The sequence below is a fragment of the Ischnura elegans genome, chromosome 4, assembly GCF_921293095.1.
Source record: "Ischnura elegans chromosome 4, ioIscEleg1.1, whole genome shotgun sequence".
Taxonomy (NCBI): Eukaryota; Metazoa; Arthropoda; class Insecta; order Odonata; family Coenagrionidae; genus Ischnura; species Ischnura elegans.
In genome coordinates, this window is record NC_060249.1 from 7,975,833 (window position 1) to 8,003,378 (window position 27,546).

The 27,546-nt window shown below is 38.8% G+C and overlaps 1 long non-coding RNA gene across 1 annotated transcript in view; it reads right to left on the minus strand.

Moving 5' to 3' along the window:
• Nucleotides 1-4,256: 4,256 nt before the first annotated feature.
• The window catches only part of LOC124157032, a 197,278-nt gene continuing 173,988 nt past the window's right edge, over nucleotides 4,257-27,546 (minus strand). Inside the window, exon 4 of the long non-coding RNA XR_006864521.1 lies at nucleotides 4,257-4,391. This is a non-coding gene — a long non-coding RNA (uncharacterized LOC124157032). The remainder of the gene's footprint in view (nucleotides 4,392-27,546) is intronic.

A 27,546-nucleotide genomic window follows, 5' to 3' on the forward strand; every position in this document is an offset into this window, starting at 1 on the left:
GCTAGTTTGCCTTTGCATCGGGATTTTCATAACATTTAGCCACTGTGCGTACACGAACATGCTTGCCCTGGAAAGGTTTAACATACCCAGGTGGAACTCGAAACCGCGACCTTCGGTTTGAAAGGCGAGAACTTTACCCTGCGCCACCGAGGCCGGAGGGTAATTGATATTGAGGAATTGTTGTTAGCATGGATATGGCTAGACTATGATTCCCCACTTCTAATAATCGTTCGTTGATTAATGAAGCATCATTCTTATTCCAGACCTTTATAGATTGATAAAACTCCTTATAACTGTATATAATTGCCATTTCAGTTGAAATCCCTATGTGGTAGATAAAGAGTTAAGAATTAAATTGGCATTTTAATATTCCTGGCCTCAGACATTTTCAATGAAGGCTGAACTGATATAAGTAGATAATTCTTCTGATGTAACGATACAATGGGTTTGCTATTTTCTATAAATTATTCCCAAAATACTATCCAATTTGACAACATACACTGACGTTCAATAGTTCATTATGCTATGGATATAATTTTAGAGAGTAAGTGTCCACTAACAATGCTAACTTTCATGATATTTACCCATTACCTTATAATTTTAGAAAGCGCGATTTTTTTTGCTGTTTTACTGCTCCATATTTTCAAGTTTAATACCACGCTGGAGCAGAATTTTTTCTCAACGTCATCATGCATTAGTTTAATAAGAATCTTGGTTCAATCATACCAGTTTGAGAAAGAATAGGTCATACCTCCTGTCGTTTTTTGATTTGGTAAGCAATTATTAAATAAATATTTTCCTCGATTATCCAAGTTATCGTATAAATCAGTTCAGTTTTTCATAAATTATGTTTTAATTAGAATTTTTACCGCGTAACGCCATCTTCTCAAAAAATTTCAGCAATAACCTGGTCATATCAATAAATCGAATTCATATGAGGTTTTCCCGGCGAATGATGATGTTGAAGTTATTTCGGGTTTCCCACCGGATGAGGTCCTCCATCTCTGCCGACGTTTCGATGGTCGTGTCTTCCATCGTCATCAAGGCTTGTCTTTGCGTTGAGTGATCCCACTTATATAGTATGGGCTCCTAGTAATATCTACTGAAAATAACTCAAGAAATCTAAGCCTAGCCTCCAATAAGGCCTCTTTGTGCAATTGTTCATAAAGGGCCTGTACCCCAACTGCGAATGAGATGAATTTATCGGCATGCGAGTTAGGCAATTAATTCGCTCCTGCTTAAATCGGAATTGTGTTAGAAAGAATGCGGAAGGAGGTATGTTATTTGGAGAAGGGGGCCGACGCCTACGTCACCTGCGTCATGAGGAAATGGCAGGGGAAGAAGAGTGGAGAGAAACCCGGCGTCGGCATTAGTCTGCTTTCTATGAAAGGCGGTGGCTCTGGGACCACGGAACACCACTTGCGATCCGACCGATGTTGTGTGGCGCCTGAAAACACACCTACCCGATCTCCACAGTGAGAAAGAGCGGGAGGACTCGGTCACGAGCGGGATTCCTAATCAGCTTTAAGGAATACATTTTCATTTAAAATCAAACTTTCATACAGGATCAATTTACATTAGATAGGTTACTTAGTTGATAAGCTCCTGAGCATAGAAATATTCTTTGCAATCAGTTTTTATTAGCGAAAGAGTATCAGTTAATCATCTGCGGATTATGATTCCGATTTGGGTCCAGACATGAAGAGAGAGGCCCGCGACCTTAATTCGCCGCGATCAAAATACGTGGGGCACGAGTTCGACCCGCGGTGGTCGGGGGGGGGGGGCGCGCCTCGTCATCGAAAGGGAGCTTAATTCCCCCCCCAATTCCAGCCCTTCCCCAACCACCGCCACCCACCGCCGGCCGCGTCGTCGCGAGTGACGCGGGCACGTGACGTTAGCGCGGCACGGAGAGGGAGCGACATCGGACTATCACAGGGGGTGCGGCGCCCCCGCATGGCGAGCCGATGAAACCGTTATTCCTCCCCTCCTCCCTCTCATCCGAGTAAACCGCTAGACCTTCAAATCCTGCGCATACATCAACGGGTTCCTTCACAAATGACTACACAGTTCTGCCGATTCTGATGACATAGAAGAATTGGAAGACTCGTACTTTTTCCTCTTCCATTCCATCTCCTCCTCCTCGAACTATATGCGACAAAAATTCGAGCCCTTTTGTAGTTAAGTTGTAATCTCTTTGTCGGTACAATATGAGCCGGTTTTATAATTCCTGGTTAGCACTAACTATAAGATGATACAGCCATCCACTTTAACTGACGGTGGCGGAAACTGTAAAGCTTGACGTCTGATCTTATACTGAAGCAAGCTATAACTCCCAACCACCACTAGCTAAAGTTGAAGGATGTATTATATAATGGTTGGAGTTAACCAAGCATTATAAAACCCACCCAGTAAGTTTTTCTGATTCTGCTAATGAATGAAGAATAGAGGGACAGAATTTTTTTCCGTTTCATAATCCGTATCCTAATTCTCGAGCTATTCGTCGTGAAGAATCGACAGCCTTCCAAAGATAAGTTTATTACGTCACTGGCTTACGGCTCCCTCCGCTACTTCTCGGCTGAGCGCACCTATCTCACGTAATTCGTTGTAATTAATACCCCAGTGAGCGGTTCTTTCTGTAAAGGGTTCTATATCCGATTCGATGAGCCAACACTCCAATGACACCACTTACTTGTGGGCGGCGACTTTCGCATTTTTTTTTTCATTTGAATTTTAAAGTTGAGAGATAATTTATGAATGAGCAGACTTTTATTTTGTCCTATCTTATAGCCCTTCCACCAACCGAATTCTTTCAATGAGCCGAAATTTCTTTGGTTTGAATGAATGACCTCTTATAATTTATGCTTTTCAAGCTGATTCCCCTAATTCTACTTAGCGTTTCGCGATATGTTGTTACCATATTACTGAACATATTTTAGACTTCCTGATTAACTTTCCTGGAGGTCAAGATTTCCACCACACCCGTATAAAAGTTACTTCAATGTGTGTATACAATTGAATATGATCCAAAAAGAATCAGCAGTGCTTTCAACTTTAGCCAGCCAAAAAAAAACCTACTCAATTGTTTCATTATTATTGCAAACTATTAACAGCCTTAATATCCGTTAAATCATTACTTGCTAGTGCATTGAAATTAATCGACAATTTTCCTCAAGTACTTAAATTTTATGTCAATAATGGTTTCAATACATTTTGTATCATCTTCATTTGTACAATCTTATCAACAAAATGTATTGATATGAAGTGAAATTAATGCACTAGCGGAAAATCTTCACTGAATGTCTGTTTGCACTGGCGGGATTTCTTAAAGTTTTTCTTAAGTTAACTAAAGAATTTCTTAAGTTTTATCCCGAAAAAAATCTCTTCATACATATTGTGTAAGCCTCCTGTTTGCATTCTTTTCGAAAGGCAAAATAAGATGTAATTATTTGATGCTATGGTACCACTATTAAATTTTTCTTAATCTACATGAGCGAAACGCACGCTGGTTGGGAATTTTGCAGGGGTGGCCGTTGGGAATGCGTTTTTTGGGGGAAATTGAGGAGGGGGTCGTGCGTGACTCAGAGCACCTCTCCTTCCCTTCCCTCTCCGCATTGGGGTGTTTTGTCGTCATCAGCAGACACGGGGGCGATTAGTTGGGCGAGTGCGGCCCGTTATTCTTCCCGCTAGCCGCTCCTGCGCCGATCTTCTCATTTGAGCGCCCCCTGATCCATTTGCATGATGTATTCCGAGTCTGAGGTGCTCCCATTCATTCTCCCTCACACAGCTGCTGCTCCCAACGGGACACATTCCATATCGCACCATTCCCCACCGCATATTTCTTTACTGACTTCCACAGCACATCATAGATTAACGCTTACTGTTTACGAATGGGGTCTCCTCAAGTGAGACCCCATTCGCAAACGCCACAGAGGCTGGGTAAGAATTTGTGAAGCCCAATGAACAACGAAATTCCATATCGCACCATCCCCTCCTCTGTTTCGCTCAAGTTTTTAACCCAGCTCCTGCGGCGTACCATACAGTAATGCTAAACAATTACGGTTTTTAATTAAGGCCCTTGTTGCAGTTGCCCGTTAAAATCACTTTCGGTGATTTTAACGCGCGATTACGAGAGGAATCTAACCCAAACTTAAGTATTTTCAGCAACTCACATGTGAAAGGTGGTAATGGATAATCAATATTAACTGCTTTGATAGCATAATGTGTTATAATTATAATAATATGTTTCATTTTATTTTATTTTAAACTACAATGAATAGTATATTTAGGGCAATTACAGCGTAAATTTATCAACTTTAATTGGCGTTGAGGACTACTTCCTAGCGTGAATATAGTCATCGGCTTCATATGTTTTCTCCAACCGTTATTTTATTCTGTAAAGGAAAAAGAGAAAAAGAACAAAAAAATTGGATAATATTACTTTTTTTCAAAATATAATTAGACAAGAATAAGGAAATATTTATCCAATATATTCAGATTGTATACAGCTTGAAATAGCAATAGCACATAAGTCGTAGAAATTTTGGCTGGCTTAAGTTTTAAGAATTACAGTATTTTTTCCTTTAATAATATACATCGAAGCAACGATCGAACGGACGTTATGAAAAATTAAACAGGCAGACAAGTTCAACCAGGAAGTCTGAAATATGGTCGCGAATAGATCGAAAAAACGTCTCTGCAAGCACTTGGTAGAATTTTGGTAAATCAGCTCGCACAGCATTAAAGACAAATTCATGCATATGAGATTTGAAGGTCCAGCGGTCCACTCGGGGGGAGGGGTGAGGGGGAATAACGGTGTTCCCTCCCTTCCACCATTCAAATCCGTCTTCTGAGGGGGGGGGAAGGGGCGCATGATAAGTTGTGTCGTGCAGAGAGCAAATAGCGCGAGTGGGCGGGGTGGCCCCGATGACGACAAAACCAATTGACCCACTGGCCAAACGAGACGGCAGGGGGAGGGGGGGTCCAAAGGGAAGAGATGGTGGTGACTTTCTCCTCCCCCTTCCCATGAAGACCTTTGTTTTGACCAGCTCCCTCATTAGCCAGACGAGTGAAAAACATGATGAAGGTCCCAAACAAACGTTAGTAGCGGATTCAAAGTTGCATTTGGTTCAGAGAGGCGAGAACACGATAAACAGGAAATTAGGCACATTTAAACCTTCGGCTCGTGGGAAAACACATGCACCTACGCACCGCCAAGACGGGATAAACGTACTGTTACGATCAGCCGTTAATTTTTCAATTCTCTCCCAGTCCCATCTTATCTTTATGGGCCAGGCTCTTGCGGGAGAAAAGAGACAATTGTCAAATTGTGTTGAAGTTATTTCGGGTTTCCCACCGGAATAGGTTCTCCATCTCTGCCAACGTTTCGATGGTCGTGTCGTCCATCGTCATCAGGGCTTGATGACGATGGATGACACGACCATCGAAACGTCGGCAGAGATGGAGAACCTATTCCGGTGGGAAACCCGAAATAACTTCAACATCATCATACGCCGGGAAAACCTGAGATCTTTCTTCAATTGTCAAATTCTTCGATAATTGACCCCATTCTCGCTCTGCATTCTATCGCCATGGCCAATTTTCCTTCCAATGATCGTCTAAGAGCTCTGGTCCACGCACTTGAGATTAGCGAATAATGGATTTCCTATTTTTCCCTTCAAATCGGACATAGGATAGTTAAAAACCTTGATATAACTACGTCTCATAAAAATTGACCCTTTACATTAAGTTCAATATATACATTAGCAATTCACCCTGTTAAGATAGACGTCTTGACCATGTTCAATTTTTTTCCACACAGAGAAAGACGCGGTTTAGATGCCTCGGCGGAAGATTGAATTTACGCAGGATACGTGGTGAAATGTCATATTTACAGTAAAATGAACAGCCACCCTCATACAATCTAGGAGCAGCATTCACTCAGCCGACCCTGAGGACGATGTACGACTCGGCCTTCGGAATGTGGACAGCAATGGGGAGCCTGACCGGGCGGGGAAAACTTTGGATATTTCTTCACCCCCAAAAAACGTTATTTTCTTTCGTGATCGTTTAATATCAGTGAAAAACACAGTAAATTATATGATTCGTATAAGCGGTTACCCTTCGTTCTTTATTCGTTTCTGAGTATGCCCCTGTGATAAAGCGAGGCACGGTTCGATTCCTCCGCGGACCAAAGGAGCGGCAAATGAGCAGCGGTTGGAGGGGAGTGGAGGAAGGGGATGGGCGCCGTCGACAGCGATTGTTCCCATCGTCCCGCTTCCATCGCATTAGCCACAATCCCTCCCATCCCATGCACCCCGTCGTCGCCGCTGTATCCACAGCACGTGACTCGCAGAAAAGACGAAAAGGCGGCAATGGCGCCAAAAAACGGGACCGGCGCCGGATGCGGAATGGCCAAAGGAAGGGCGAAGGGGGTGGGTGTAATGAGGGGGTGACAAGGCGCAGCCACATACAAACAAGATAAGACAATATCGGTTCCTCTGCACGCACCGCAGCCCAACCCTTACTCCCCCATAGCTCTTCTTCCTCGCATCCCCCTTCGCCTCCCACACATACTTGGTTTTTTCTTCATCTTCCTCCCACAATTGCCCTTGGTGCTGCAGCCGTGACTTCCAACAAAACTTATCTCTCTTCATATAAGAGGTGCATCCCATTTCCATCCCCAATATTTTTACGCATGGAATTCTTTGTCAAACACAAAAATAGCGATTTTAGGATTCAGCGCATACGATCGACAGTAAAAAGGCATAAAACCAGGTCAAGTGATCCCTGATAGATCCATTTCTCTGGTGCCGACAATAGTGTTCATTCTCATGTTGTCTATTTCTACTGAAAATTTTATTTCTATTGACAAACTAGTATTATTAACTTAGTATTGTTATTAACTACCTGATTATTTTATATACCTAGGCGGAACCAGTCTATAACACAAAGTAATACCCTTCAAAGTAATGGCGAAGAGCAAAACAGATTGGTAAATGAAACTAAGGGTGACGTTTTCAAATATCCTTTTCATCCATAAAATTTATGAATTTCCTAAACTTTTAAGGACACTTTCGATATTTAAAATTATTACTAACTTTTTGTGTGAATTTAGAAATGGAATTGTAATTCTAAGACTGGTAAGCAGCTCTCCATTCTTCCTTTATTGAGCAAACCCCTTCACTTCCCTGAATATCTCCGTCCACGCGTCCATCATTATCTGCCGCATGGACTTTTCTCCAGGTCTTCCTCGATGGACGTTTCCTTCAGTTTTTCCCCCATAATACTCCTCGCATGCTTGGTGTGCCCTAGCACATCACCTATCAACCTCCTGTAACACATAACGTTCCACACCTCCCTTTCTTCTGATGTTCTTCGGTACGAGTGCAGGAGGCCCGGATTAAATTGCTGACAAAAAGATATTGCGCCACTGAATTATGTGATTATTTCTGCCCATTGCACGATAGCCGCGAACGTGTTTACATCGTATTTACGCCTCCAGGAAAGTTTCTTAATAGTACCAACACATGCGGTAGGTATCCATACCTATTTTTCAGATCTGAATAACAGAATGATGGTTATATCACCACTACAACTGCTCTTTTGCTACCTGACAGGCTGCAAAGCCGAGAAGTTTATTTGCTAATTACATCTTGCTGTTCTTGTTATATTGTCGTAGATCTTATCTTATTCCAAGAGAATGAACACTGTAATAGATGTGCCCAAAATATACTGTTCATTGCGCTGCATATATTAATTGCCCTACAAAGTCATCAAAACTAAATTATGCCATTACAATAAAAAGTACTAATATTATTTAATACGTAGGGTGAACATTGAATAATTTTCATAAGCAAATTTTCAGTCATATTATTTATATTGACATGGTGATCATTGTGATGCCATATATTTGAACTGATAGTCCATATTACGAAACCAGACATATATCATTACTTATTTTCTCCCTCTTAAACAGTCATGTTTTCTTATTTTCACATTGCCTGCCTGAAATAATTTAAAATTTATTTAAAACTTTCTTTTAAGCATGCCTCTCAAAACTCGCTATTTTTTATCTTTTCAGGACAATTCATGCTCGCCTCCAGACTGAACGTTAAGCAGCCTTACTGCAAGATGAAGATTAAAAATCCTCTCTCAACCATTTTTGATTCTCGATCGCTATAATCAGTCAAAATATATTTTTTTAATCATTAGAAGGAAGCAAATCACAGATCGATGGAGTGCCAAACCGAGCGAGGCAAGTGATATTCACAAAGGCAGAGATGTGCTCACATGAGAGTCAGAAGAACACCCTCCGCCCCTCTCGTCTTCTCTCCAATGCCATTTGTCACTCATGGTCAGTACAACAATGTGCATGAGTCCGCTGAAGCTGGCTGCAGAGTGACGGAATGCTGAGGCCGACATCCCAAGCTTCAGCATTATAATGGGAAGTGGAATGACTTGGCAAATGAAATACTCATAAAAAGCCATTTTTTAACCGTTGAAATCCTCATAGAATAAAATTAAAATTAAAATTTCATCAGGTCACCTGATGATAGCATTAGATGCTGAAACCCGGGTCATACCATTTAAAATAAAGTGTGGAATAAAACAAAGTTATCTTATTCTATGATGAAGCAAATCCACAAATTAACGCCTGAGACCGTGTCTTAGACGTTGAAATCTCTTTCTCTTTCGTGATAGGTAAATTAAAATAAAAATTTCTATATCAATAAAAAAGATGGAAGCATGGACTTACGTAGGAATCAGGGAATTAGAAACACATCAGATTCATCACGTAATGTTGGATTTTTCCATCTCAACCTTGTCCGAATACGCAGAAGCCCAAAATTGGTCTTGCTTAGATTCACTCCAAGGAGACATCAATCAGACAGGTTGATTACATTGCTTCAAAAAATCGATTCTTACTCCATGAAAATTCGTATATGGGCACACAAATCAAAATTTTGCCACTCAAAATTTTAATTAGGCATTCGCTGTATTCAAATGACCACATACAATAAATATTTGTAGCAGAGCCCAAAGAAGCTAGAATTCGTCGAGAGGGTTACAGGAAGATTTCTGGCTACAAAAGTAAAAGATAGTTGCTGTATCGCACTCGTCCGATCATGTATTTATATTCAGGGAGCATATGGGATTCGAAGCATTTAAAGACTTAATCCGTGAACTGAATAAAATACATAGGAAAGCTGCTCTATTCGTCAAAACCTTCCACGGAAGCACAGAATGCTTTACAAATATGTAAAAAAAATTAGGATAGGAATCGCTAGAGACTCGGAGGCTGCGCGTTAGCATTAGACTGCTTGAACAATTGAGATTTGATATCATTCAGAGCGACATGGATATTAGAAACCCTTTATATTTCTAAGTCCGACAGAAATGATGAATTAAGAGAGATAGTTCGCCGAAGGTATAGATATGGGAAATATTTTTTCCCCCGGCCAATCAGAGACTTTAATACATGGTAGGCCACACTTCGTTAGAGTATTTCCTTTTTGTTTGTCAACGGCTGTTGTTCTAGCAACCGACGTCACACGCCAATTAAGGCCTGTGTGGTAGCATGTAGAAGTACATGTAGTAATCGTGATTTCAAGGTTAAAAAAGGACATCGACTCGATTGAATGTGAATATCTATGGACGCCGACTCTGGTATGATTGAACTCTCCATGCTGGCACGCCTCTACCCTGACTGCACCGCTGAACCATGGACGACTTTTGCTGCACCCTCTCAACACGCCACCTTCGATTCATTCACCATCGTGGATCAACTGGAAGCGTGCGGCGTGTAAGCAACACACGTAGCTAGGTATTTTGCAATTAGGAAGCTAGGAGGGACGTCTGTGAGATCCATGTACTGTTGACTGATAATAAACAAGGGTTAATCGGTAGGAATAAAGGCTTGTGTAAACACACTAGTTTGTTACAAATGAGTTTTATTCAGCGTAACCTACTTAGCTAAGAATAAAATCTTGAAAAAATGGGTATATATATGGCCATATTCAATTTCCAAACAAATTTGAAAGTTTATCGTATGCTTTGTTTGGTCATTTCTACGAAAGCAAAACTAATCTATTCATTGAAAGCGTGTTTTATTTTAGACGGCAATACGCCATTTATGGCCTTTTTTTGTTCCTAATTCAGCAGAATGATAGCGCGACATCTTTTGCCGGGACTGCTTAATGCTGTATCGGCCTTATTTCACTTCCAAAATTGAAAGGTATTTATGCATATATATAATAATTAGCAATAAGCAATCTCACCCATTACTGGAGTAAATATACGAAAATTTTAGCAGCCAAAATTCATCAAATCCTTTAGTTTTCAAAATTTGTCACGGGCAGCCTACACCAGGGTTCATAATTTTTTGTGGCGATTGTAAATATCGGTCAAATCAAGAGATGTGGAAATAGTCGTAGTCCTTGGGGTAGTATCACCACTCTCCATTATGAACTAGTTTGGGATCAACGCATGGGGGAAATTGATTGTTAAAATTGACCTTAATAACGTCTTAAATTGTACAGTTAAAAACGTTACCTGAGAGCACTCAACGATAACTGAAAGAATGACGTTACGCTTTCTTTGGACAGCGACTTTCCAGGATAGTGGAGAACATGCGTGCACATCACTATTTTCGGGTGTATTCCGTAAATGACAATTTCGACTAGGATGAGGGGACCACCATGCTAAAATAAGATAAATACAAACAATAACGGTCTTCATGGTTTCAAAGTTGGCATGGGTATTTTTGAAGACATTAATTTGCATAATTTTTTACATGATTTATATGCTCGGATATTCATCTCACATATGCTGAGTATGTATTTTTAAATACAAAAGTATCCTTCAGATTAAATTACACAAACATCGCAAGTTATTTATTCCCCATTAATAGATTACTTCGAGGCGTAGGTTCCTCCGGAAGATCGCAGTCATTCCTCGTGAACACTGTTCATCACGTTCTGTAGAGTTGACAACCTGATGCACGCCAGCTCACATGGGTGAATGCCTGTGAGAAAGTGTGAGTCAGTAATCGCTGCGAACGGAATCGACCCCAGAGGACGCAATCCTTCCTCAATACTGCTCATATTTGGTCTCTTTTGGTGACTCATTGCTCATTTAAATACCACGTTAACACCTTAAAATTTTCAGAGCGTACCGTGGTGAACTTTTTCTCAAAATCGTACCTTTAAAAATACTGAGGTTAATTTTTCAAACTTTGAGGTACAAGGTATTATTAAACATGCTCTACTCTACCCATCTTGAAATGTTCGAGAATAGCATAAGAGTTTAGCGAGTAATACGATACCCCATAAAAATACCGATCGAGCAAGAGTTAAGCCTTTCCTTATGGAAGGCTGTGTGCTTCGATGTAATTTATTCATCAGAATATAATTATTTGCGGTAATCTATCGATTCAAGTCAAATATTACTTTAGAATTTAAAAGCTGCGCTCCCACAATATGAGAGACAATCACCACATGAGAGCATATCATTAAATAACAAATTCAGTCAATTGTAAATTAGATATTATTACCTTTTACACAAAGCAGATGTTATAGTATTAATGAACATCACTAAGCAAACACCAAAGCAAAATTTGAAAAGAAATTGTAAGAAAAGTCTAATTCCCAATGAGATAATGCATTTCAAAGAAATATTAAATGCTTCAAAACCATGGACCAACCTTTATTGAATATCCAGTAACGTCGGAAATGTTTTTCCATTCAAATAAAAAGCCATACAATGAGTCAAAATCGGGTTTGATTTCCGAATATGCGAAATTCGAGTCTTTGGCAGCATTACATTTGAAAATCGCCAAAGATTTTCAGGTGGTCCTGACATGAATTTTGCTTTGAATTGCTTTTCAATCGTGATAAAAATTTTGGCTGGCTGTTTCATGACTAATTTTAAGTTACTGTGAGAGACTGGAAGATTTTGAGATAAATCACATCACCACTATTTCTTAAATTTAAATTATGTCATGCTAGCGCTCCAACAATATTTCCATCAAAACCAAACTATGCTCTTTATAGCATTGATTAAGAACTTTGATATAACTGGAAAAGTCCTCTTTTTACATACACATGAAACTAAAGAAAAGAAAATACCAGGTTCCAAAAATTAATTTACCTTTGTACTTCAGGGAAAATAAGGTGCGATACAAAACTTGTAGGAGAAATTTGCCTTGGCAACTTTCATCAAAAGACACACTCTTTGCACCATTTATTTAAAGACTATAAAGATTCAATTCACTCGCATGCAAAACATTTCCCCCACTTACGTGGATAACAGGACTAAGAAATACGAAAACGCGACGGGTTCGCTCATAGGCTTTCTAAAGACTTGCTGCAAATGTTTTAAATCTGAGACACTGAACAGCGTTTCTGGCTGGAAATACCTATTTCAATGTGAATGCTAGAAGAATGAGGCCAGTTCAGTGATCCTCCAAGTTTTACTCTCTTATAAACAATAAATACTCAAGGTTTTGGCTCGAATCAGTTTATTCAGCATTCCTTCGGTAGAAATAGACTTTTACTAGTTTTCTTGGTTAGATTATCCATAGAATCAATTGCATGTCATAGGCGGTTCAGAGGCACTCCTCAGATACAGAAATGGCGCCGACATTCCCTTAGCAAGCGATTAAATCAAATTGATTTTGAGCTCTTGGTAATACTTGTTAGTGTACCGCACTCATCCTGTATGAACTCATTGTGCTGTAAAAAATTGTCCTGCTGCCCGTGACGTTCAGCGTGGTGTATTTCTTGTCACAGTTGATTAATAGTTGGCATTGGTAATTCAATTATCAATAAACCGTACGAATACTATCGCTATTACAGTGGAATAACTAAGAAGGTTCTTTCCTCCTACTCAATCTCTCTCTTTTGTTGGCGTATTCTCTCGCGATAAAAATTCAACTCTCAGTTTATGCATTGCGGACCCGGGTTAAGATTGTCCTGCATCTCAAAATTTGAAAATTATACCGTAATACTTTCTTATATTCTGCTTCTAGCATTTAAGAATGAGGCAAATTTTGAAAATTCTGCTATCTCTGTACAGTGTACACTCTGATATATTCAAGATGATAGCGTATGTTTCAAAGGAGAAATGCGTCGCTAAAAAAGACTGAAGTTGACGATTCGGTCGAAAGGACAACGCCCTTAGTTGATGGAACCAATTCTTTATTGTGCACTGGGGTATTCTAAACTAACTGAGAGAAAAAACGGCCAGGTAAAGGAAATAGTTGAAAATGAATTAAACGCACACACGCAAGAGCCCATAAAAATGATTTTAAGTCCCTAATTCTATGGATCGTTGCAAAATTGGATTTAAAAAAATGAAAATGGCTATCCTTCAGGAGCACATCAGTGAATATCAGAAAAAAAACTACCCATTCCTTTCTCACAGCCAATAACTCTGAGAGGGTTATCAACGACATGTAATACACAAAGTGTGGATAAATGAATAATATCAAAGTTCAAAGGCATTTTTTTCATCATGGAGAAATTCCGATATTGACTTAATCCATCTAGAAAATCAATTGAGGTTTTGCAAACCAAATCAAATGTGCATTCTAATTTCCGATATCGACTTAATCCATTTAGAAAATCAATTGAGGTTTTTCGAACCAAATTAAATGTGCATTCATGAAAAACATTAAAATTTTTCTTTCGATATCGCAAATAAATTTTCGAAAACGAAAATTTCAAAGTGTTAGTCGGCCCAGAGGAAGGAATGACTCCTCTACTCTACATCCAAGGCTGTGGCTTCGATCAGGGCGTGCTTTCCCCACATAAAACTATTAAAATAAAGGTTTTTGTACGGCTGCATCCTTTTTGCTCGAACAGTCTTTTTAATTGGCGCATCAATTGTTGAAATATAAGCTATCACCTTGAGATTCTCAGCCTGTGCAGATCAAACGCATATCACCATTAGTCTGTTATGCAATTGGACATATTTTCCTAAATATTTCCAAACAATCTTAACATTTAAGTATATGATATAACCCTTGATATGAGCATACTCCACAAAGTCTTAGAATTTGAATAATATAGTATCATTTTTAAAGAACAGGTGAGTCATGATTCAATTGGTCGAGGGAAATGGATGCTTCCTCACAATATATCTCATAAGGAAAACTACTGAAAACAGTGATGCAAGGCTGGATTTTTTGAAGAATAGTCGAAATAATATTAAAAGGAACCCAAAATAAATCAACTGAATTAGCATGGATTGAATCTTACCGGTATACGTTGAAAAATGAAAATCATAACTGTCTCCAATAGCATTCCACTTTTTGCGAAAAAAACCACAGACAAAAGTTCATTCGCCTTGACCGGGATTCAAAACCGAATCACCGATTTCCGGTCGAGTGCTTTAGCAAGTTAAGCTACCGAGGCGTCATTCCTCCCAGTGGATATACCGGGTTCGGGTAATCCGGGTTCGAACCCTGGTCAAGGCAAATGATTTCTTTCCCTGTGGATTTTTCGCACAATTCGTACATTGAGGACGACTGCCGTAAAAGTTATCACCGTGGCTAGTCCCGGTATACCTAAACATTACATTTAATGGGCAAGCCGTAAGTTTGAGTCGAACAAACAATGTGGTTGACTGATTCGAAGAACCTGCGTTACAGCGTAGAGATGATTCTCCAGTCGACCATCAGAGGTGCTGTCACCAAGTGTTCATTTAATGACGACTTCTGTTCACCTATTTAAATGCGCGGTGCTTGACAACACACACTATTGCCGGCTGGTGAATCCTCCATTCGTAGTGGAGGCTTAGCTTCTCCAACTGAGACTCTTAAGTCGGCCTCGGCTTGCATTGTCAACCACTGCGCAGTTAAATACGTTCGCGTAAGTCACTCCCCTCGCGTCGCTGTCAGCGGAGAGGCACAACCTCCATGAAGAAATCAACTGTTATTACGGCTAAGTTAACCGAAGTACATAATTATGATGATGCGATCTTTTGAATGAATAACTTTTCAATGATTTTTCCTCGCGAGCACAAATACTCTATCGCGGTCTAGAGAATACACGGGCCACTCTGCGCTCATCTCCGGGCAGCAGGCATTTTTCAGAACCCATTAATGACCCTGTTGAAGGAACCCGACTCGTGTTCCGAAACGTCGGCAGAATGGAGGGAGACCACCCGGCTGGAAGCCCGAATAGCCTTTTTCGAATATATTCGCCGGGAAAGCATCAGATTTGTATGCGTAAACGGGTAAAGTTTGCGTGTCAGACAAACTATGAGGTTGGCTGACGACTCGTCGATTGCGTCAAAAGAGTCGGATCTAAGACAAGGGCGCACGATTTCCAATGCAAGCCGGCACAATATGGAGTCCTGTGAAGTCACCATCGACACTGTCAATGACGTAAATGCCCCTCTTTGGGCCAATTTCCATCGCCCCCTTTCCAGGTAATTTACTATTCGATTGGTGCGCCTAGTTTCTATTTCCGCGAAGATAAAGACTCGGCGGTATTCTGTTTACAGAACTGAGCATTCGCATGAATTGAAAATTTTCCCGAGTAGCAGCGAGACATAACGTCAGTAAGGACCAAAAGAAGGATGATTTTAATTCAAGCTGAAAATGCCAGTTCGCGAGAATTACTTGATGACGTTCAACGCTGGAAGTAATGAATATGAGAAAGGGGAGTTAATTGCGCAGGCGAAAAGAAAAGGCCAGCATTCCAGACTAAGATGACGGGATCGCGCTCCGATTTTACCCTTAACTTACCCCATTCGTCGAGTAAAAGATAGCTGTAGTAATGGTAAACCTCTCCAAGGATTTTGGTTCGTCCGGATATAGCGGACTGACCGAGGGTTGTAAAAGGAAATTTCTTTCCTCTGAGGAACATTGATAACGCCAATGACAGGAGAATAGCAGCATGGAAACCATGACTGGAGGGTACGCTGCTATTATCCAACACCTACTTAATTTTCACACGTAAAAGGCACACTAATGGTCATGATAGTGGTAAGAGTTATCATAAACTTCATTAAAATACCAATGTAACCAGTAAGACCAGGCTATTAGTCAAAGTTTACATAGAAAATATCAAAATTCGAATCCATATCACTCATGAGTAAACACAAAAAGAAGATCTTGGCCTTGATATACCTCAATGTGCGCGAAAATAAAATGTTTAGTTGGTATCGGACGAGTCATTACATTTGACCAATTCAAAGACCTATGCCATATTGATATTAAATCTAACCCAAGATTTGATCCATTGACAGCTGTTGAGTTTTAAATATATTATTAGGCATATAATGAATATGAAGTTTAAATGATGCATTGTTTTGAAAAAATGCCATTTTTACAAGAAGTTTGATGGCTTCTCTTCAGAAAAAAGTATTTTATTACAAACCTTATTTCTGATTGAGCGAGGTGAAACATTAACAAACAATATTGCTATAAAAATTGTAAGAATTTCTAATTCATAAATATGTATATTTGAGGGATACAATACAGTTTTTCGGCTTCAATCACCAGACAAGTAGGGCAAGCATTAAAACCAAAATAGCGTACCTACTCTCGTTTTTCTTTCGGTCCAAAAGAAAGTATTAAATTGCTTGTACAACTTACGACATCAAATTAGCTATGTCATGTATTTTAACTAATACAAAAATAAGATACTTTGAATAGTGCCTTATTTTTCATTCTGTAAAGAATTAATCCTTATCCATATTTACTGCTAATGTCTAAAGCCACTCTGCCGAGGAAGTTTGGAGTTAATTCGATCTACATTTTTCGATATTTATACAACAATATTGGTTACCAAATTTAGTAATATTTTAACCTTCTAATGGTTCAAATATAAATTTTGAATTATTAAGCTCTTATATCTTAAATTTGATCAAATTCCACGAATCATACAAGCATACGCATATTTTAGAACTAGCCTCTAACTGCGAAGTAACCTGACATTTCGGTCATTCACCGTTGCTTAAGAAACATTTCGGGATTATCCTTACGAAAATATCTCCTTTAATAAGATTTTAAAGAAGCATGTTGCATCATTTAGATAATAATATACTCCAGTTGTTATCTCCATACAACAGGAAAATCTCTCTTTGTACCTAAATAACTAAAACGCTTAAAATTAGCCTGGTTTCCCGACAAAATTCTCAAGTTTCTTTTTTGGAAACACTGTATTAGAATATGATAGCAAGGATGTAAGGCACTATTACTTCGAAGTCCTACTGCTAGATATAAGGTAGTTAACGTGTGAGTTTCAAATGATTACATTCCAATTACCGGAAAAAAACTCATTTTGAGCTTTGAAAAATTTAAAATAATAAATCTCCAGGATGGAACTTAATAATAGAAATAATTTATGCTTATTTTACCACATAAAAATCCAAAACATTAGCTTAACCATTCGATTCAAACGGCGTTTAGATATATTTTTAAATTTAGAAAACGCAAATTTAACATGAATATTTTACATTAACGCATCTTTCAAAACTATATGATGCTAGGGAATTACGTCAATATTTAAAAAAAATGTCTTACCTAGATTTCTTACCTAATGCTAGTTATAATACAAAAATGTCTTTAGATATAGGATCATTCTAAATGCAAGATCACGATTATAATACTTCCATGCTCAATATTATGCACAAAGTATTGCGCCCAAAAAGAACACATTTGTATATTCATGCAACTCAATTTTTAACCCAGCCGAAATCCTACACAATGAGCACTACTGGTTTTTAAATCCTCCAACATCTGCGTTTGGATTCAAAAACATATACCACAGCAAACGTTTTTTTATGATATAAATTCATCGACTTCCATTGGTCCTCTCATCATATCTTTTGCAAGGGCCATAAAAGTATTACGAAATAAAGATTGTCCAAATATATTGATAAACTCCACTTTACAAACAGGAAAAGCAATGCTGTATTACTCAGGGCACGGTAGTGCGAAAAGTTATAAGGGAAAAATAGTTAGCATTGATTAAAATGTAATCAGAATAAGACTTTGCTAATTCATTTCCATCAATAAAGCATCAATCATAGAAATCACTGACCACGATATAGGATTAGTTGGATTCCACTCAATATATTTTTCCTCTCCAGAACTCCTTCATTTACGGTTGGGACGGAGCAATTACTGGGAGGAGTCGAGATGAGTATTAAAATTATTTTAAATTTCCTTTAATTTAGCTCATTCTCTGCGAGGTAGAACACGTCTGAATGATTTCAGTACCAACAAAATGCCAAGAATAAAAAAAAGTTCCCGAGGATGGATTAACTCCGATATCAATTACAACGGTCGGAGGGAGGTTCACGAAAATTGACTTGCTAAAAATATGTGCCGGGGTGGCCCGGGTGGCATCTCAAGATGCCAGGGCGCATTACCATAAGAAGCGAATGGGGGGGATGGAATCAGTTGGCTCGATCATTACCGCGGGCATAATGGAGCAGCGGTTTATAAATGCGCGGATGAGGCGCTAAAGAGCGGTCGAGTCTCTTCGAATGCAAATCGACCAACACTGCTGAATTTCTCGTTGGCTGCCTTTGATTGGGGGGTGGGGGGAAAAAGAGGCACGTGACCGCGGCGACGCGCCTGAGATCCATGGCGGCCGCCCTCCGCGACACTCCTCCGTTATCATGTATATTCGATTGAAGGGCTGCCCTCTGGACTGGTCGCTAATGACGACCAGAGGCGAAAAAGACTTGTGGCTCCGCGCATAGCGAGTGGGTGGGTGGGCTAGAAGGCAGGAAGTGGCGGATAGGGAGGACCCGATTAAGGCAGAAGAAGATTTGATTGGGGGGGTGGGAGGGGAAGGAACGATGAAAGACCTCCCATTGCTAGCCAAAGTTTAGCCTTAGCAAAATACTCCTCCGTGATACATATACACGGGCATCGCCGTGAAAAATTGCAGCCTTGAATTCCAATTATGCACTAAAGAATGCATTTTAAGCACAGTGAAGTGATACAGGGGAGAAATTACGATGTCCTTTATTTGATGCATAAAATAAAGTGTTTAACTACCCACCCGTTAATATTTTACTTACATCTACTTTTTTACGGTTGAGCTGAAATGCAGTAGACCTAACTAAAACGTTGAACGCAGGTGGAATATTTTCTTCTAAATTTTATTTTGTGGCGATTTTTGTGGCATAAATGATAGAGAGCTTAGTTGTTTATCGAAGTGTCCCAAGTTCGAACCCCGAATTAAGCCTTCGAAATCCCCCGAACAAAAATCCTCGATGTGCGAGGTTTCCCCGGGGAAAGAGCTAGCCTAAACCTGAGTGAAATATTGCACGCCTGCAGCTTAGTCCGTGGTGAGCTCTACCCTGACCTATCTAATCCAACCGTCTTGTTGAAGTACTGAGAAAGGGAATGCATTTCTCGATTTGTGATCAGCATTTTTGTTGCATAATGGCAAAATCCATCAAAAATTATTTATATACTCAATAGTTTCAGAGCTACCTTCGTCAATCCTGGAAATATTCTTTTTTTTATTTTTTTTTCCAATAACCCCGAAAACAGCACAATGTGGCCTTTACATCGGGAGTTTTTAAAAAATCAACAGCAGACGATCACACATACCCATGTCCTGGAAGGAGCAACCTATTCAGACGGGACTCAAACCCGCGACCTTCGGTGTGGTAGGCGAGGTATTATCCCCGCCGCCACCGAGGCCGACAAGACTATATGAAGAGATTTAAACTGTACATTTCATGGAATTTTTATTTTTTTAATGTCGCGCAAGGTGACTGTCTGGGGGTGGATGTGGTCAAATATTTAATATAATGAGTGTCCGGAATTTGGTACAGACGAAAATGAGGTAATGGCATCAGGTCATTCCACAATTAATAGGGTAGTTTCCTTCATCAAAGAAAACAAAAGTCATTGATTGCGATTCGTTACCCACCATTACTGTATTCATAATATACAAATTATTTCGTTTTAGAAATACCGGTTCCGACGAATGGCAATGGTCCATTTTTATCCTCATTTGAAAAGGGCCAGATTGGCGCCCATGCGATGCCACTCCACGTGACGTCACATGGACCTAGTTTCTATACGAGAAGATAGGAGTTATACGTCGTCTGAGGTTACCAATGCATGCATGAGGCGCAGAGCTCAGTGAAACATGTCTTAATAATCACTTATTAAAACTGGCTAAGGTCGGAAAGTTTTCTTCATTTGATAAGGTATTAATAATCCTTATTTAAGCCAAGCGCTACCAGCCAGCAGGGTACTCAGCTACCCGCTAGCAGCCTGCGTCGTATCAGCGCTCAACTCGCCTCAGGGTCACCTCACAGGGCGGCAGCGGGAACCAGAAATACGTCACACGGAGAGGTTTCCCGGCATTCATACTTACGCGTCACATTTTCGCGCGCTTGAAAATTTTCACTTTTCATTGAATCGCGAAAAATAGATATCGTCATTTAAAAATCTAAAAGCATGAAGTACGTACTCCAGGAGTAATAATCTTTCGATTTAGGCAATAAAAAAATAATAGGAAACCACCCTATTATCAAATAGCTATAAAATCATGCATGAGTAGCGATTTCAAGCTTCTCCATAAAATTCATTTTAATAAATCATTAAAAATATAATTCCACCTTGAAGTAGACCACCTCTAAGTATACGCTGGAGATGCATATCCACTTTGCAATAATTTCAGATATATAATTTGAATGGATATTTTATGAGGCAACTGTAACTGTTACTTCGATTCTTTACAGAAATGGATTACAAGCTGTATTATATGTATTCATGGGAAAACGTCGAAGTAATGGTTTTCGTAGCTTTGAAGAACCAATTGAGGGAACCAAGCTTTACAGCGGAAGCCACGAATACTACTATAAAGGATTATCCTCCAGGCGCACTAACCTAAATGCTCGTCACACACTGCGCATTTAAAGGGGTTTTCGAGAGTCACCACTCGCGTCGCAGACGAGCAGAACAATCCGAATTTTACGGAGAAATAAACTATAATTATGGCCGCCAACCCACATTCATATTCCTGATTATGTGATCCATTTAATCCATAACTGTTCAATAGTTCCCGACGAAGACCCTAAGGGGTCGAAAATTTGAAACTAACGTGTGAGTTCTCTTTTATTTGTGTCTATGTTTTTGTGGCCTATCATGGCATTTATTTATATTAATATCACCTGTGGTGTCCTTCAAAATGCACCGATTTTAATGATATTAGGTTCATTGGATTTGTATCAGCCCCGGATAACATATAGGACATTAAAAAAGGATAATTTCACAAAAAATTCTATCTTTCTTAGTGATATGTTTTTAGGAGTTAGTAACTCAACAATAATTGATAAGTCGGTAAAAACTACAAATTAAATTATTTGTTTTGTTTTTACCAATTTAATAACTGAACTACGTAGCAATATAAAATTTTAATTACATTCAAAATATTGAAATTGTATTTAAAAAATTTAATTCGAACTAATCCAAATCCCAGCTCGAGTTGACTCTTCAATACCGTTTTTGTAAACAAATCTCCAAGCAATTGTTGACAAACGGTAATGTCCGTGTTCCTGTCGAGGAATCGAGAAAAAAGAACACTTCCTCGGAATGTTTACAAATTAGTTTCATCGGAAGGTGAGCTCATCAACAAAGTGTTCCAGAATATGATTGATCACCATAAAAATCTAAAATGGGTGATTGAGCGAACAATTTTGACGGCCCAGAACGAAGATGTGGATTACTCAAACTAGGTAAATCAGGATGAAATAGATGGTACTCTGCATGAATTCAAATCTTTTCAATGTGTAACAAACGAAGACGAAATCATCAACTATCTATCTGAATATTTTAAGTCCTTGGACGTACCTGGCTTACCAAGGCACGATTTAAAGCTAAATGTAGGCTCTGTGTTCATGATCTTTCGAAGCCTAAACCAACCATAACTCTCCAACGGAACGCGTTTGGTGATTTTAAAAATTGATAATGAATGTGATTCACGGGACTTTACTCAAAGGAAAATTCAAAGATGAGGAATTTCTCATTCCGAAGATTCCATGATCCCAACTTATATGCCCTTTTGAGCTTGAACGTATTCAATTTCCAATTCGTGTTGCATTCGTGATAACGGTTAACAAATCGCATGGCCAGTCTTTCAGTTTTTGTGATGTTTGTTCTCATGTGCTAATGAAAACCCGTGATTTTCTCATGGTCAATTAAGCGTGGTATGTTAACGAGTCGGTAAACCATCCACTGTATTTCTTCCTTCACTTCAAGAGTGAAGCTATGAATTGAAGATAGGGGGGTTTTAGGCGCAGCTAATACTACGGGTCTGTATGGTATTGAAAACTTGGTAAGGTAAGCGAGAGGTGTGGGGGCCCTCTACCCAGACATTTTTTAGGATAAATGGTTCAAAATATTGGGTTTTGCGGCTATGTGAGAAGTTAAATATGTTTTGTTTGTTACTCATCCGTCCCCCTAATATTAGCAACAAAAGTTTTTATAAAAAAGTTCTCTGAGGTCTTGGGGGGGTTTTAATACCCAAAAAACCCCCTCGCTACGTCACTGCTTCGCTTTGCTGTATTTATTTAACTTCATCCCCTTTATCTTGCGCCAGATAACAAAACAAAAATTTTTGTTTATCAGAAGGTGCTTGACGCAAGACATAAAACCCGAATGTGTAGGGCACACCGTAGTGCGTTTACGCATGCAGCACGTTTACGCAGTGCATTTTTTCCAAACAGAGATACTATAACTGGCGCGCGTAGAGTCATTTGATACGAATGCTGCTTCATAGGGGCTTTTTTTACACGATTTTGAGCATCAGTCAAGCGTCGGTCTGGCATTGTGTTAACCTGCCCTGTGAACGGGCCAAGTTTACGCAACAGACTTGGAGCTAAAAACATTTTTTTACGGTTAATAACACAAATAGCCAACAACTGAATCCTGCTACAATTTTCATTTCATTAACTGCTTTATAAAACCGCAATACCCAAAATTTCTTAAGCTAAAACGTAAGGAAATTCATTGAAAAAAGTCCGCGTAAAGGTGCTCCGATCAACCCTATGTAGATTCAATAAAGAAAATGTCTTTCTGACAAGCAATTTTGATACTCATTTACGTAGTTTTATTGAATTTGTATCCTTATTTTATTATTATAAATTAAACATGATTAAAAACGATACAGCCGCTCTTGATTTATAAATGGTGTAACTAAACTGTAAGTTCATAGATTGTTAGGCGGTACGAAGTTCGCCGAGTCAGCTAGTTTGTAATAGAAAGAAACTGCAGCTATACTCGCGAGTCCAGTGTTATTTTGAGTGGCTTTTGCTTTGAGGTGACGCACGTGGGAAAACAGAATGCGATCTGGGATGCGCGCCCCGAAAACTCAACGCGCACATAAATATGAAAAAATAGCGGACAAATGCATGCGTTAAGCGGATGAGCGTCACACACACCTTCACCGCGTATCCGGCTGCCTCACAAACTTATGACGCCGAAAAATAATTTCAGCTCATTTAATATTAATTGGAAACACTCTTACGGAAATCTAAGTATTCAGGCAGGTGATGCGGATGAATATACGAGAAAAAGTAACGGTGCACGGCTCCTGTACTCCTTCAAAAGGGGCGCGACAAGAACCACGCAGAACTAAAGCCAAAGGTTGGATTTTGCGCATAGTTGGTTGGTTTTTGCTCACCAGATACAATAAAATCCGTTTATCATGCGGGGGACGGAGTTCACAGCTGCGTTACTACGGTACACTTATTAGAAAACACATAAAAAGTCTCTAAAACCAACTTTAGAGTAAAATTCATTTGGTCTATACAATTTAAGAATAATATTAGATGGTTTAAACTATCATCCGCTATATAATCACCGATTTCTTGTGCTGCAAATTTCGTTTTCACCCAACGTTGGCTAAAACACTGCTGTAGTTACCTTAATTTCGTATTCGAAGCGGTCAACCGCGTTGATCCCTTGAAGTTCTGGCATTGACACACACCGTCCAGCATGGTTGGAAAAATTCAAAAAGTCACCTACAAAAGCTATCAAAATAATAATGCTAAGGCAAGGAGTGACCCGCGATATATACGAACGCCCGAACTCCGGTTTAATAGGGTGAAAAATTAGCGCTATATAGCGCATTACTTACGCTACAGACTTATGCTAATTACATTCAGAGAAGGAGAGCTAATACCACGAAATTTACAATAGGGAATCCTGCAATAGGCCTCAAGATGCGTGTTACAACCCACGGCACATTTAAATGGGTTTACGAAACTCTTCACTCGCGGCACAGATGTTAGAAAGATACGAAGTTCTCGAAGAGATGAGCTGTAACCGCAATTTTAATTTGAGATGACATAAAGTATTAAATCAAAATTTTGAAGAAACTTTCATCGTTTATATTAGAAAACATTTATTTGCATTTTATGGTGAACTATAGGCGAAAAACAGGCTTCTTATCTGTTTACCTTACTAAAACAATACAAAAAGCGGTAAGTATTGATTTGACTGCAAACAAATAGGGAAATGGGATGGAGAAATAGAGTAAAAAGTGTGGATTTGTAGTGGGTTGTATATTCTCTTCTGAGGGGCCTCGGTGCCATCATGGGGAAGCAATTAATCCTCAAAATAATTACATCTCCGCTAGTTTGGTGCTACGGTTTATAATTAGCAATATTGTGATCAATGGATTTCAACATACGTTGCTTTCTGATCGCCCCTAATTCACGCAAATGGAGCCTCGCGATATGATCGATTAAATTCATCGTGTAGAAAAGGTTGAGTCGTCGATGCGTGATGGTAAAAAATCATTGGCACATGCGTAGAACGAGAAGTACTCCTTTTTTCAATAAAAGAATACCCCACGAATATTCTGAGATAAAGTGCAGAATAAATTCATCGCTCCAATCACAAAAAAATAAGATTCGAAAAATAATTGAGTATCCCCAGGACTCCCTTCTCATGAGGCTCAAATGATACCAAAATGCCTTCTTTTGATGGCAAGAAACTGCAGACGCCGAGTTTTCATTCCGAAAAAGAAAAATGTGTCTGTGAATCCCATATTTTCTTTCCTTTTTCACAAACACACCAATCATTATAAATTTTGAGATACTACATTAATATCGCATGAAAATGGAATACCTTGCTAGCAAAATCCATAATCTTTTGCTTATTGAAGATATCAGGCTGAAAAATTATGATTGCACATTTCTTATTTCCCACATTGTTACGATGAAAAGGTACAAACTTTTGTCAATTGAATTGATAGCACATAAAACGCTCTAAATCTGCTAATAAAATGATAAAAGAAGGTATTAAAAATAAGCGATAGACATACATTCCTAACCAGCATTTATATTCATTGGTGCAAGATCCCATGCAATCTCCACATTTCGCTACAGATATAAGCCCCGCTGCTTTTGGTAACATTCCGCATATGCAAGACGATGAATAAATCCGAAGATTTTTGTGGACGCGAAGATCGCAGTTTCATAACTAAAGACGAAATTTCAACAAATAAAAAATTCAATCTTTTTGGCGGATGCAATAACAAAAATTCTTTCGGACTCTCTAGAAACCATTTCTGTAAATGAAAATCTACATCCTTCACTAATTTCACAGCATTAAGAGGACCTATCTTAGCCTCATCGTATTATATAGTTCTTTGGTGACGTACCTACTCCATTAAAACTTATGCTATCAAGGGTAGGACGAATTTTAATGCTCTACACAAAAAATAGTCTATTGAAACGATCCGAGTTTCCTATTAACGCTCAACGGAAGTCGTTTGAATAGTGGTTTTGTGCGGAACAACCAAGTCAATCTTGTTTAATCGGTTGCATGAGATAATGCAAGAGACCGTCAATTACTGTGCTATCACCTTGAAATTTAAAAAATAAATAGAGTACACCTTATTCGACATTCACCGCTATCTAAAATATGAAAAATTTAAACCTGAAATAATACTCAGGTAAAATTTTTAAACTTGAAATCCAGGTGAATTGGCAAGGGTTTACTTTAAATGCGCTAAAAATATGAGGACAATATCATAATTTCAAAGCGAGCAATCCGTCACCAGAACAGACCGATCGAGGGGGAGGTTTGTAGTTAGAGTGAAAAATGTTATGCGAGCAGTTTAGGGGAAGGAATAGAACAGAATTTATGGATGGAATAAAAAGGGAGGAGTATTTATTGTTCACTGAAAAGAAGGAAGTTAAATTTGAGTATAATGGGCAAGCTGGGATGATTAGTAAAATGCTTCATTTCCGATTCCAGAGTATACACTACCTACGGTGACGAAGATATAATGTAGAACAGTATCGTAGAGTGAATAGTGTGTGTAACAAAAGTAGAGTGAATAAGAATAGTCTTTGTATTGAAAAAAAAATAGGAAAGCTAAATGTTAAGGGTGAGGTGCATACCACGGTAATTCACAAAATTCTCTATAAAATCTACCTTAATCGGAATTTTGCTTTGAGTAGTAATTATTGACACTTTTTTTTGTTGTTTTTAAGGAAAAGAATTTTCAACCCGTTACAATTTTTGATCTGGTTATTCTTCATCAAGCGCGATTGATTAAGAGTATGTAATAAGTTCGTAAATTCATGGACGGTGAGTGGGACGTGTGGTGGAAAGGAAATCGTATCTTCACCATCAGCCTCATAGCTAATCGACTCTATTGACTTAAGCTCAAAAACAAGTTCCAAGAATATCACGGAAGAAAAGAGAGAAATATCAAATTAACGACACAGCAGAACATAGTGAGTAGATGTAAATGCAGATGAAAACGTACGTGCAAGCAGAAGCGGAAAACCAGCTTGTTCCAACGGAGATGCATATATTATCCCTGAGCTATGCTATCCCTTATGCTATGTTTATCTTTTCCAGGCGATTTTTATAGTTAATACAATTTTACTTATTACTCCAAATGTATAAAATGATTTTAATGATCATTAGGAGTTTTTAAAATATTAAATTATGATATACACAAATCTGAGAGATTATTTTGTGTTGCACATTCTGTCCCTTCCAGCTGCAATATTAGGTACAATTTACATTTACGAATATATTTATTGGTAATCCTACATAAACACACTAAATCTACATCAAAATATAGTATTATTGACAAGATAATTTTTTAAGAATAATAAGAATATATATCTAAAAGTTTAAAACGCTTTCACAATACCTGAAGCATTTTCTGTTTCAGCATTAGAACATAGAGATTTCTCCCTATTACGAGACGAGAGTACGTTATCAAATGAGCCACATTCAACAAAAATACCACAACCCCATTTTCAATGTGATTGTATATTCAAATATTATTTCCCAGAAGCAATGATTTCCTTCGCATCTGTATTTTATTTTAGATATAAAGTTTATACTGGAGTTCTAAATGCGGTTTCGGAAGATTTCATACCTCCATGAACATTGATATATCTTGACTTAGACCACTTTGTCGAAGGCTCTCAAGGATATGAGCTCTGTAAAAATCGTCGGTCATGAATACAATTATTGGTTTAACGTGGCTCTCCACTCAATTCTTCCACAAGCTACTCTATAAACGC